Here is a 13887-nt window from a genome sequence, read left to right as displayed (position 1 = left end):
CTGGGCCTCAAAAATCAACCTGCTCAACCTGACCACAAAAGCTTCCCTAGCTGCACCGCAGCATCACCATACCCTCGTCACAACAGCCAGACAAAAGAGAGAAGCATGAAGAGAAGGTTTTTTTCATTGAGAAGGTTTTGCATACAAGACACAGATGACAAACACACCAGCACCAATCCTACTTCAATGGGTCCTGAAGACCTTTCCACATCACTTTTCCCCACAATTCTTCCTTCCAAGGTTGCATTCAATTAGATGCCCTTCTCCTTTGCATGGCTTCTATTCCATTGCTCCACGAAGAGCATCTCAAGGGCTTCATCTGCCTTTTTTTTTTTTTTTTTTCATTTGCCAAAACAACTGATAATTGCCTTACCTTCCCCCTGGTAACAGCAGACCAGCTTAGCCAAACTAATAAGCAGTGCAATCCTTCCTCTCTGCTGCAAAAATAGACCCTTCTGCTATTTCCCAAATCAGTCCACACTTCACTATTTTTCATGTTAAATTTTTTGGGTAGGGGAAGTTAAAAAACCAAACCAAACAAAAAAACCCCCACCTGTTTCTCAAGGCTTTCTACTCTTCCTTTTATCTCAACCATGCTATGTACCCAAACGAGATAATGACATTCTTTTTGTAACAAAAAAAAAGAAGATAGTTCAGATCCATCAGATCAGTCTCTCGTCTTGCAGACTTGCAGTCTAGAGTGAAATGCATTTCCTCCTGTAACAGACATGCAAAAATATTCCTGTTACAGCTGGTCAGACAACATCTGCCAAATCAATTAATTTTCCAGGCAAAACCTTTATGAACATATTTGTGATTTTCATTTCTATTTCTTAGACTTTGGGGGAAATGCCTTTCCAAGCTACAATGTAACTTTTACAAATATGTTGATATCAAGAGGAGGAAGACACAGAACCACATGGGAATCAGTTTTCACACGTGAAAAACTTCACACAGCTGTCTCCTGTAAGAAGCCCTTCGGATGTTCTGGTACATTAAGTGCTCAGATCATCCAGAGAGAGATGTGATATAATAGTTGAGATCTAATTTTAGGGGGAGCTCTGTAACCTTTAATGGGTCACATGATGTTGTTTTTACTTGACCTTAACAAACAATCAAATAATTCTCTCCTCTTTGAATAAGAAGGACAAAAGGCACTTCCTCAGCAACATTTATTAATTTTGCAAAATATTGTATAAATCTCAATTGACAATAGCCAAGATGAAGCTTTTTATTTTGTTTTGTTCATTTTTAGATTCATATCCCTGGCGTTCATGCAATTTGCAGATCAATGGAAAAAAAGAGCAGGTCAGGAGTCAATAGCAGTTATGCCAATCAGTGTTGCTCTAGAGACTGAATTCTTTCATCTGAATCTTCCCCACCTCCTCCCATCTATGAAGCTCGCAGAGGAAAAAAACACAAAACAAAAAAAGGAAAAAAGTCTCACACCAGATGTGTACACACATAGAAAAATTATTTCCACAGAAGGAAGACAGAAATCTTACCCATTAGCTACCTTACTATCAATTACATTTGGGTGTTTAACATCTTGGTTTCATCTGGAAGAGCTACTACCTCCAACACAGCAGTGGTAAGGCCATATGATATTTCTTGCAATCCAACTGCATGTTTCTATTTAGAGCCATTTAGAAAAGCTAAATTTATTTGTTGTTTGCAAGTATTCGTTTAACAGTTTGCACAAATATTCAAGACGGATTCACAGACTTCACATTTGGCTTTTTGCTTCGTTTTCTTCTGCATGTTTGACTCTCCTGTAACTGTTCCTTCATGCCAGCAACAGAAGAGGGAAGCTGAATGACTGGAATAAACTCCAAGAGAATTGGTACTTTTGAACGGCATCACACAGCTAGCGATGAGCGTGGGAAGAGGTAACAGGCAACGCACCGGCGCACCCATGGGTGCCACGCGCCGCGGCATCTTGCCTGTCCTGCCTGGATCCAGGTGCAGGACGTCGGTGGAATGATCTGCTCAGGGAAACCCCTCGCACCCACACAGCAGTTTTAGTTACATTCTTGTTAATTCCTGGTCATGTCGAGTTCCAGTTAGTTTCATTTTTCTGGGTACTTTGGACGGTGCTTACGGACTGCTAAATACCCCTCGTTAGAGCAGCAACATTTTCAAGGTATGTCTTGTCTCCCAAAACAATCACGCTGCGGTGATGGAAGGCATTCTGTCCTGTAATTTTGTTAATGGCTCTAATCAAAATCTTTTTACAGAGCCCTGTGAGAATCAAATGGGCAATTTCCATATATACATTTGTTTGCTTCCCAGACACATAATTCTGAAAACGTTCAGGTATTCCCATCTAGTTACCAACTGACTTTGGTTAGCATCATCCATTGCACCTGAAGAGCAATCTAAGGTTTGTCATGAGACCGTCCCTGATAATAAAAACTTTATTTCTGCTTCCTAAAGAGATGATTGGCACTTTAAGTTGAGGGTGGGGGGAGGACAAACAGGGTAACAGGACACAAAAATAACCAAAAAAACCCCTACACTGAATATTCAGAGTCATGTTTAGTGTCCAAATTCACAAAAACTTTGTAATTTTGAATCATTTTTACAATGGCCAAAGAACAGTAGAAACTTAGAGGTAATGAATAAATCATTCCTGAAGATAAAGCTAGGTTTTTTACTTTAGCTGAAAAATCTTTAAGAAAAAAAAAAAGTAAACATTTCTATTAGCTTAGGAATTTTCAGGTAATTAACATTCTTGGGTAATATTGTCTAATATACCCGCCTTCTGCTTTTCTCTCCTGTAGCAAAACCATCACATAAAAAAGGACAACACTTTATTACTATGCTGTACTGCAAACCCTTCCAAGAAACATCCAGCCATTGCTCAACACTCTTAAAAAGTGTCTCAAGTTGCCTAAAATGTGAACAAACAACCCAAGGCACCCAAATAATTTGTCAGCTCTAGTTTTCAAAGGGCAATTTCTGATGTTTCTGCAGAACTGCTATGTAAAAGAGCTCATCTAGATCAGTCCCACCGGATCATCAGTTACAGTGTGAAAAGGCTTCACAAAATGCATTCCCTGAAAAGTTCATTTGAAAGGGAGGGGGGGGCACAGATAACCCGAGGAAGGGATACATCTCAGAAAACACAGACACAGCGCTTCTGCATTTTAAAATAGAAGTTTTTGTATGTCCCATTTCTAACATCTACTTTTCATTTTTTAAAACTTAGACATCAAAAATGGAAATAGTGATTTTGTCAAGCATTGAAATCAACAGAATTTCCTTTAAACAAGTATCTCCTTCACAGATAACTTCAGAATTCATGGCACTGTGGTGGGTGTTTTTGCTAATAGGATTGAAAGCAAATGCTGAAATCTCCATAAAATGCATTTTCCATTTTCTGCGTAGTCTATTACGTGACTATGTACAGAAGCGCTCAGTAAAATACTCTATGAAATTATTTCCCATACTTCAAAAATTGGGAGAATCCTGGTGTGCCATCACCTAAGCTAGCACCTGCGAGCCGTAAGCCAGTAGTTCTATTAGCGCCAGACCAAATGGACTCTAATTTCCATAGATTTGAGTTGTTGCCTTATCTGAGTTTTTAAATTGACAAAACAGGGCTGCAGAACAAGCTCAGCCCATATTAGACATCAGAAAATGCATATAATAAGGCATTCTGAAAGGAGGAGTGAATCTATGGGTGCCTATTTATAAAACACAAGCTCTAATTATAACTTTCTCAGACAGGAGGCATTCATGATGTCACTTCTCTGGATCCTCTCATGTCTGAGAAGACTTGACTTGTGCCGCACCCCCACCGCCGCAGTGGAAAGAGAGACACGCTACACGTGCAGTGATACGCACTGAAAGCCATGAGGGAGAAATCGTTTCCATCTTATGTCCATCACTTGAGCAGAAAGACTCAACAGTGCAGGGAAAAAAAAAAAAAAAGAAAAAGTGGAACAATTTCTTCTTTAGCATCTACAGAGGCATCAAGGAAGAACAGTGCTGACCCAGCACCTCGTAAATCAGCTTTCTTAACCCAAGAGAAGCATGGAAATATTACACTTATGCCACAGATTCCTTCTGACATCCAGACCCTTCTGCTTGGCAGAAGCACACATGTGTCTTTAGGTTCTTGGTTGGCTCAACCACCCCACTGTGGGATAAGATTGCACACAGTACGAGGCTATCAATAAAACTTTAGTCATATGTGGGTGAATGAAAACATTTTCTTCACCATATGGTATACTATGGAAATAATTGCCAAATGACAGAAGCTCACTAATATTGATGCCAAATACATAGATAATACTGTCAACTTGTGATCAGCCTACATTTTCCTATTTTAAGATATACAAGTGAGCGCAGTTTGAAAACATCCACAAGAAGCTTCAGACAGAAGAACTCTGCAAAGACACAGATTCCCAACACGCGTGGAAAGTGTCGGGTTTTTTTAAGTATTCAGAACTCTCTGATTCACAAAGGTAAAGAGCAGAGTTTGCTATGCAAAGAGGTAGCTTTAAATAAACTTCAGAAAAAAAAAAACCAGTAAGCAACGAGACACAAGCATCTTGTCTTACTAGAAATAACATCTTCTTGTGGCTACTGTTCTATAGTGAGGAAATATCCTCCTTGTTGGGTCTGGAAGTGGAGCAGAGGAAGGAAATCTGGAGTCTGTGGTACAAGAATTTGCAGCTCTTCATGCTCAAGACGAGACACTTTATTAGTGTGGAGTGATGCTTATAAACAAAATGCTTTTTTAGTGTTAAGGAAGTGCACAAACATTTTTTCAAGTATTCTTGCTGCAAATATAAGACCATTTTATGAGCCTAAGGATTATATATGCAATGTATTTCAAATTATAAAATAAATTGCAGTTGTTTCTTCGGTATTTTTCAGACTGGAGACATGCAGAATAGTCATTACTGAAACGATCAGATTTTAAATCACATTTCCTAACCAGGACATTCATATTTTACAATGGCATTTGTGGGGATTCCTCACTATTACAGTCAGAGTTTATAACTTGGACAAGACAGGATTTGCTACGTGTCAAAACTTAACAAGTGTGGACAATCTGTGAATCTGTGCTCAGCAGCCCAGATCATTCTTTCGTGTTAGGATTTCATTTATTCATCAGGGAGCATTTTGTCTAAATAACCTCTGACATCTCATGCAAATGTTTTGAGAAAAGCGCCGTATGCCCGCGTGCCTCGCAGGGTGGGGGACAGGGACCGCGCACGCAAGGCAGGAGGGATCAGAAGGGTCAGGACATCCTCTTTTTCTTGCCTGATGATCAACATCCCTGTTGCAGACCTGACAGCAGAGTAAAAAGCCTCCACCAGTATTACAGTAATCAAACCTACCCTTATTATTACAATAAGGGGACCCCACCTCCTGTTTTATGACCAAGAAAAATCAAAGAAAGACTTTTAAAAAAAGATTGATTTTTTCTGTCCTAGAGTATGACTCACACACTTTCCTTTGGGATGTAGTCATCTCCAGTATAATATTACAGGATCTCTTGTTTTTTTCTTTTTAAAGCACACTAAGGAGTACACACTAGTTGTCTGGAAACATGAGACCTCGTCACATTCAAATTACTCATCTAAAAGCATTATTCTTTAATTCTTTAGGCTAATCAAACCAAATTCTTCCAACCTATACTCATACCCCACCAATCATTCTGGCAGGTGCCTTCTGGAAGGTCTCCAGCTGCTGGGCACTGCTTCGTGCCCCTGCTGGCTTGGGATCACTGGGGTGCCCCTCACTCTACCCTGACAGCTCTGCCAACCCACAGCCCCGAGCAGCCTGATCCCGCTGCAGCTCTGGTCATGCTCGGAGCAGCAGGTTGTACCAGACACCCTGGAAAGGCTCCTCTGAGTCACCATCATTCTGTCTTTCTAAAATTCAGACCAGTACCAAGGCCAGGCAGACCCCGGAGGCGCAGCCCACAGGCAGTGCTTTGTGCCTTTTTGACAGCGGCCACCAGTAACTGCACTGAGTCGGATTTTCTGAACCATCACACATCCATTCCGGAGCAGCTTTATCTCCCCAGCTTTTGTAATAGCTTTCTTTACGAAAATGTTTTGCGGGAAAATATCAAGCTTCCTAAAATCAAGTAGATTTCCATAATGCTCTTTCCTCATTCACAAGGTCTGTTATCCTGTAGCAAAAGGAGAAGTGATATGATATGAAATGAGTTTTTAAAGGGAGGTGGGGAGGATTTGTTTCTTTGGGGGGGGGTATGCAGCACACTGGATGGTGGATATGAAGCCTGCTGATCACAGCGCATCGAATAAACCAACCTGATAAACTGATTAATGTGCTGACTCCATATTATCCTACTCTGTTCTCTATTTGATTTACATGTATAATTTAGCTTACTCATTTAATCTCATTAATAAAATATCAGATTGGAAGTCTGTGTGGATTGCATGTTTTCTCCCCAGGTATTAAGATTAAAAACCAGAGGAATCTCCAGATAGTGACTTTGTAAATCTCCGCGCGTTGGTACAAAGCAATGCCTATAGCAATTCCATAATTGATGCTCGAATCACAGCACTGCTGGAGTCTATAGGAAACAGTATTTGCATATCAGTTATTTCTTTTGACTAACAACAGGGGTTTTGGAATCTGTGAGGAGCGGCTGTGGTGGATACAAACCAGCCATCAGAAAGGTTGATCACTTTCCTGAAAAATGAATCTCGGCTTCTCACAGGGTTGTTAAGTGAAAATGCACCTGTGCCATTTGGATTCCATAATAAGAACAGAGTTATGACATTATTAGGAAAAACGCATGAATAAAGCAATGAAAATAAAGTCAACTTTGTCCACGCTTATGGTCAAGAACGTAAATGTAATTTCATGGTCACATTATCAGAGACCAACTATATTCTTCTGAATATTAAAAAAATTGAGAAGAGGAGATGTAAGAGTAGGACAAACAGAGCCACAAACTAACCACTACAAAACATGATTTATCTCGCCAATCTCAAGCGAGCAGTATGGCTCATATTTTGAATATTCACACTCCATCCTCAGTGTGGCATTTCAAAAAGATACTGTATCTGTCAAATAAATTGAAGTTACCACAAGAAATGAACCACAATCTGCCAGGGTATGGTCGACGTACAAAATAAGCTTAATTCATCAAGAAGTATACCTTGCCAGTGCACATACATCTTATTTCTTGCACATAACTTATCTGTATATACATCCTTACACACATAAATATACGCTTCATGCAGAGAGATTCAAAAGATGTGATCTTAACAAATTTTGTTCCAATGTAGCATGGAGACTACTACTGAAGGTGGTATAGATAAAGCAATCTGTTTGAAAGGCTAGATTTTGAAGAGGAACTTTTCAACAGAGATTAAAAAATAATAATTTGTAGGTATTCTAAAAAACCCTCAAAGATCTCCTCTATAACACCTGCCAATGAAACAGACTCATCCGCACATTTTTAAACAGTAAATCTAAATTCAAAATCAGAGGAACTTTAAAAGACCGTCAGGTATTTTTGTCTTAAAAGTGAACGTCTCGGTTGACTTACCTAGAATTTTTGAAATTACCATTTTTTCAAGCTGAAATATCAGTAAAATACCTGACCATAGCGCTGCAAAATGTTTAACATCAAGCATAAACCTATTTAAGCTTTAGCATATTTTTTATCCTATTTTGGTTTTTTTTAAGAAAATGAGGCTTATGTCACCAGCTATGTTTGTATTTGTGTGCCTGTCTGCCGTGAACAGCTTTGAAACTGGCTGACTGATTTCAATCAGATTTGACATAAAGACAAAGGTCTAAATGATAATATGTTCCTACCAAGATGATGAAATTAAGTAACCAGAGACACTCTATTAGTGCTCCACTTGAGAGAAAGGATGCAACGTGAGCCTATATCCTTTATTAGACACAAAGAATTCAATCTTGAAATGCAAAGTCACAGGAAACTGGGCTTGCCTACAAAGAAATTAAATCTTGATTTTAAATAAACAGGCAAATCTTGTATGTCTGAGAACCTAAGATGCCCCCAGGTAGGTCACTTGTATGGGAAACGTCAAATATTTTCAGAATTTTTCTGGGGCATCTTTGCTGCTGCTGCCATTACCCCGGTATACCTTTTGTTAAAGAATCATGAGACCATCAGAAATGCTCCCCACGTAGGTGCTGGCAGGCAGTGATCAACTCTTCACCTTTACCTTTAAGCTTGTAATTGTAAAGGCACATTTTTCAGACCTTGAACCATTCTTTGTCCTAATCTTTCTTAAATCTTTCCAATTGTTTGGTATCTATTTTAAAAATATAAAACCCCACAACTGCGGCAAAGTGAACGGTACTGTAGCAGCAGTGTCAACACTCCTGCATCATCTCTTGGTGCTTCGTATTTCCCACCTCTACATTCAAAGAACAGGTAGAAAACCAGTAGCATTCCCCCCCCCCCAATTTACAAAGTTAAATTAGAAGCAATATTCAAATTCAGCATTCACTTCACTTGTCTGGGTCTAAGAAAGAATTACTGGCTTTCATAATTAGTGTTTTTGGAAAGCATCATATTAGGAGGATGAACTTACAGCATAAATAACAAACTAATATGTGGGTGAACCAAGTCTAGTCAAGACAAGTCACAGACAGTGATAAACTTTAAGCAGTAATATAATTTTTTTGGTGTATAGGCAGAGACATTCTACCTGTGTATGCGCACAAGGTTGAAACATTTGAGTCTGACAGATCAACAAGAAAAGAACCATTTTAAACCATGTAAACATTATTTTAAATAATCTAGGACATAATTTAAATACTTAATTGAAATCCTAGAACTGATTGTGGCTCATCGGTGTACACAGAAAGGCAGAAGAATGAGCAGCTACAATGAATGCCAGCAGCATTTGACCCCCTCCAGGAAACAAACCACAGAAGATTTATGAAAAGTGGGTTTGCCCAGAGCAAAAACTGGGAATTGATGTTCAAATTCTCGTCATTTGTTACTAATTAGTCATAGCAGTTTGAAATAACACCTCTAGTACAAAAGTAATGATGTGTCATTCACACACAATTCCCAGAGGTTATGATGTACCAGAAGCACAAGAATCCTAATGCATTGGTATGAAGTCTAAAGACATTTGTTAGTGAAATTCAAATAAGAAAGTACCATATCACTGAGAAACCCACAAACGGTTGTGCTGGGGGAGAAGAGAAATTAATGCATGTGGCAAGGGAGGACACAAAAGCCAGTGGAAATGATGGGCCCAGACCTGGCTCCTGGGAGTGCAGAAGGCTCACCAGCAGCTGCCTGCAGCTCACCACGTCAGGAACAGGCAAGCAAGAAATATTAAATGAGATTTCTCTATGCTGACATCAGAGTACTCATTTCCACCAAAAATGGTGGATCGAATGAAGTCATCACAACAGAACCAAAGGCAGGACTGCAGCACATTTGCAGATCTTAAGAGTGTGACTATATTAATAACTGACTCAGTTGGTAGACAAACTTACTACTCTTCTGTCAATGAAACATTCCATATAATATGATCATAATCAAAACATACGAGCATAATCAAAACATCCGGAGGTAAAGCAGCCAGAAAGGTTAACAACAAAAAGGGGTACAAAACCTTGGGGGACAGTGAAGAACATCTAAATAGGAATGTTAGACACTAAATATATCACGCTACTAAATAATGCTACCAAAATTATTTCACTTGCAAAACCAGGAAACAACAAGTTTCAACAGTGGAAACACATAAAGAAGTTAACTGTATGTTATCAGTAAAACACAGGTTGCAAACCCCTGCCTCAACACACAATGTAAAATAGGTGACAAAATGCCACAGAAGATTTCCCTTCCTCGAAGAAATACAATAATGCATAAGTTGTTGTTTGTTATGAGGTCTCATAGGTGTACCAGGCTTGGATATGAGTAAGGCCAAAGAACCTGTGGCTGGGATTTCCTGCCACACCTATATTTTAATTAAAACACAGAATCCCCTTTTGCAATTCCAAAAAAATCAATTAAAAAACCTCATTCACACTATGAAAGTATAACAGTTGTCTGCATATTTGTTCCTTTTCTACAGTTTTGTTATGAGTCGAGATGTTCCCTCTCCATTTTCTTAAAAGGAAAAAAGAAATCAAAAAAGGCGATTGACTTAAAGGATAAATTTCTTTTTTCCACAGGATTTTTTCTAGCACGTAACCACACCATCACATTTCTACTCATGCAAAAGAACAGTTTATTTTGAGGGACATATTATTCAGTAACTTCATTCTGTACGACTGCCAAGGAGCAACACCACCTTTCCTTGGGGTATATTTCCAGTAGACTAGCCAACGGCGGAGCAGCTCCTTAACAAGCCCCAGAGGCACTGTATGAAGACAGCACTGTTCAGTGTCCTACTGGTCTGTAGCAGGAGTCACTGTGAAACTGCTGCCTCAAAGCCTGGGCTGGAGCTTCCAGAGAGCTGCTGGCTTCAGCAGAGCCCAGAGAGCTTCAATAACTAACGACAGCTTACACCAGCCACGCAACCCTGAAGGTTCTCCCGTGAGCAGCACACAGATAGAAAAGTGTTCCCTGAAACTGCTACCAGTGCTCTCCTGCTGTACAGTGATCATATATTACTAAAATACTTCATTTATAAGGAAGTAAAATAAGTCTCCTTACCACAACGCCAGTCGCAGCGACCATTATCTCCTTTCAGATGGCACAAGAGGTGAAGCAGAGGACAGCAGCCTCTCTGGAGCCAGATCTTTCTCTCTTTGCCACAGGGTTGAATGTTTTTGCCATTATACATCCCATCCAGTGGCCTTCTACCAGTGTCACTTCGGCCAATTCATCAGACAGCAGAGGATTTGGTATTCTTGTCCTATCTGCACAGAGAAGCACCATCCCACACTGCACAGGCTGGGAAGGATGAGCTCTTTTCCTCTTCATTATCCACACAAGCAACATCCATGGAAGAAGGGCCCACGCACAGTCACTTTCCATTTGTTACTGGGCCATGTACGTTCCCTGTCCCAGCCTGTTCCTCCGAGAGTCGTCTGCTTGCTGAGTGTTACAGAGCGACCAAGTGCCCTTTGCAGGTGTAAGAGTCAGTCAGAAGATCAGCCTTGTCTCAACATTGTCATCAGGGACAGTGAGGTACCCGACAACGGCCTGTTTGGAGCGCAGTTGCCGATCCCAAGAGTGGAATGTGGTGCGCAAAGGCTCCTGAATGCAGAACTGTGTGGCACAGCCAGTGCAGTGCTGTTCTGAGCGCTGACCTGTGTGGCACAGCCAGTGCAGTGCTGTTCTCCTGAGCGCTGACCCGTGTGGTGCAGGCAGTGCACTGCTGTTCTTCCGTGCCTGAGCCGTGCAGTGCAAAGAGCGCTGTGCTTATTGTTCAGTACCTGAGCCTAACCAGAGTCATCAGAGATAACCACATAGCTACTGTCAAAAAAGATGGATCACAACTCTTGCCATAACATTGATAAAGAAATCATGAACTCCAGACGAACTTTGCTTCATTATAATACCAAAACACACCTCCTAGTTGAAGGCTACCCGCCTCTAAGACTGACCACACCTCGGACACTTCCCCTCGAGCAAGGCTACCATGCATGCACAAGAAGGGCGGAGATCCCTGAGGCAGAGGAGGAGCAAGGTGTGTCACTAAGCATAAAAGATGACTTCTGGGCAACGAAAATTTGAAGCTTTCCCACCAAGGATCATGACAATTGACGACACAGCATCAGCTGGACCCGGGACCTTTAGGATGTCTTGAGATCAGCGGTGGTAGCTATAACCTCTCTCCCTCCTCTCTCTAAACTTAACTTTACTTTTCTCCTTTCACCCATCTCTAGCTATCGTGCGTCGCTTCACGGGCAACACAGTAAAGTTGCACTGTTTGATTGATACAATCCCCTTTGGTGTTGGTCGTCTTAATTTTACGCTTTTGAGATCATAGTAAACGAACCATCACGAGTCCACCGAGCGGACTGTGACAGCAAGTTAAGCCTGGAGGATGCTGGTGCACCCCACACCTCGGGCTTCTAACAAGCCAGGATGGAAGGGCTTGGTCCATCGGCTCCTTCTATGCTGCAGACACGCACAGAGAGCCAGACCTCACCAGGAACATGACCTTGCAGACGCACGAGCTTGCCTGTGCCCAGAGCAGTTGGCCATCAACAGCCTCTCCAGTAAGGGGTCAGGATGAGCAGCCCGTGTCCCCTGAGAACAGGAGTCCCTCCTTGGAGCCAGGTATTGAAAGGCATCCACTGATGTTCTTCCTTTGCTCAGCAGGAGGGTCACTTCTTGCATCCCCCACTATGTGTTCTCCTCGAGGGTAAACCGATGATTAATCCAGGAAAGGAATACTGAAGAACTTCCCAATTTAAAATAGGCTGGGACATCTAGGAAAGAAAATAAAACCTATTAGGTTATCTATGGTATGTATGTTCCTGTAATGACTGTATACAAACTAAATCTTTAGTGTTTATTGAAATAACAAAAAAGCTGCAGTTTAATAGAAGCTAGCTTGAGGAAATAATTTCAACACTCATACTACTTGACTAATATATTTTCAGAAGTTTCCTTAAACACCACAGTTTCCCGTATATACATTGGTTTGTTTCCATTTTTAGAGAAACTTTGTTATCTGGTTATGTTCTCCTCCACTCCTTCCTGGTGTACATTTACCTTTGCTTATGTTTTCACATGTACTTGAAGACACCTGCAATTCTTAAATTTTTATTGTCTTAGTCTTATAAGTAATACTGAGCAGGAAATATTCTCAAGTTTTATTTTCAGTGTGTGTGGAAATCAAGAAGCAATGGAGTGAGCTATTATCCAGACCTCCTTAAGAAGCCTTTGTTAATATAGCTGTATTTATAGAAGCACATAAGAGTACTGACCCTAAAACAACCAGAAATCTGAAATATGTATTTACATTTAGTTGCATGTTGCTTCAAGAAAACATTCTCTTTCACCCCTGAAATTTGGTTCCAATTAGTTCTGAAACTTATAAATAAATTTTCAGGAAAAAAAAAAACAACAAAATCAGAGCAAAATGCACTTGTAGCTGTACAGTCATTGTATTTTCTTATATTGAACTGATGAAACTTTACCCAGTCTGTTCTTTAAACCTCCTAGTGAGCAAACACATGGAAGGGGTGTTTCATCTTCACAGAGAGTTTAAGCAGCATATGTGAAAAATAGCTCTGGTTTTGGCAAACAAGTGAGAGCTGAGCAAGAAGAGGAATTTAGGTTAATATTCTAACATCCTCCGAATAGTCAACAGCTATCCAGTCATGTGATGAGTGACCACTGATCAACTAGAAATTTCTGTTCACTTAATCCTAGAACAAATTAACCTTTGTCACGTTAGGATAAAAAGGAGTCTCACTTCTACTTGCTGAGAGACAGAAAATGCCAAAGCTCCTCCCTTGCTGGCACAAGTCCCGCTGAAAGTAAGAATACACAGCAGTCGTGCTGCGTAAGGAAGACAGAGGAATCAGACACCTTTCATCATGTTTTCATCAGGCAAGTGAAGCAGCCCCCCCTCTCCCCACAATGAAGTTTGAATTAATCATTATAAAGAACACAAGAACTCTAAACTCTAGAAGTACCACTCCTGCCTGCATGGGGTTCTCAAGGTCTGGAAATCAAGAATATTGTTACTGATTTTAGTCAAAACAGGCTGAAGCAGAGAAGTCTTTGCTTTATACAGGCAGTGGTTTATTTAGGAGGTGAGTGGCAGCGCTGGTATTTATGAAAAGAAAATGTTCCCATTTTCTTGCATCTGCTGTGCAATTTCTCTGAAATGGGCTGGGTTCCTGGCTGGGTTGAGTTTAAGTTCCAGAACATCACAAGCTGCTTCCAGACCCTGCCAGAGGACCAATGCTCACACTGTTCCTTCC

The sequence above is a fragment of the Strix uralensis genome, chromosome 8 (genome assembly GCF_047716275.1).
Source record: "Strix uralensis isolate ZFMK-TIS-50842 chromosome 8, bStrUra1, whole genome shotgun sequence".
NCBI lineage: Eukaryota > Metazoa > Chordata > Aves > Strigiformes > Strigidae > Strix > Strix uralensis.
This window is presented reverse-complemented; position numbering follows the sequence as displayed.